The following is a 740-nucleotide window of genomic DNA, read 5'->3' as shown; positions in this document are numbered from 1 at the left end:
CTTTCATGTTGAAAATAATTTAATCCGAGTTACGGATTAAAAGATATGATTTTCTAAAGATTTTACTAATTTCTGTAATTTAATTAATTATTTAAATAATTCGAAAAACAGATTAATGACATCAGCATGATGTCGTGCTGACATCAGCAGTCAACAGAGTTGACTTGGTCAACCTGACGTGTGGGTCCCACTGTCATTGACTAAGATTAACTAAAACAGATTAATTAGTTTAATTAGTGATTAGGTTAATCTAATCAGGATTAATTAACTTAATCAATTACTTAATTAATTAATCAATATTTTAATTATTTTAGTTATTATTTATTTATTTATTTAATATATTTATGTAATTACTTATTTTTTTATTTTTATCATTATTTTCTTTTTTTCCTAAAACGTTCCAGGGCGGGCCCCACGTGCCATAGGCTCAGGGGCCTATCGGGCACCGCTTAGCGGGCGCGGGCGCAGGACGCGGCCCGAGCGGGCGCACGCCCATGTGCGGGCGGACCCGGCAAGGCGCCGGAGCAGGGGGCGGTGGCCACGGCGAGGCCATGGTCGAAGCGGGGCGCGCCGGCCGTGGCCTGTGGAGAGGCGGCCGCGCGGAGGAGCGCTGGGGGCCGGCGCCATCGGCCGTGGCCGCGGCCGTGTGCAGAGGATGCGGGGGCGCAGCGAGAGCAGGGGCTAGCGGGTGCAGAGGGGCGTCGGGGGCAAGCACGCACGACGCAGGGCGCGGTCGGGCG

This window comes from Triticum dicoccoides, chromosome 7B (genome assembly GCF_002162155.2).
Source record: "Triticum dicoccoides isolate Atlit2015 ecotype Zavitan chromosome 7B, WEW_v2.0, whole genome shotgun sequence".
In the NCBI taxonomy this organism is placed as follows: domain Eukaryota; kingdom Viridiplantae; phylum Streptophyta; class Magnoliopsida; order Poales; family Poaceae; genus Triticum; species Triticum dicoccoides.
This window is presented reverse-complemented; position numbering follows the sequence as displayed.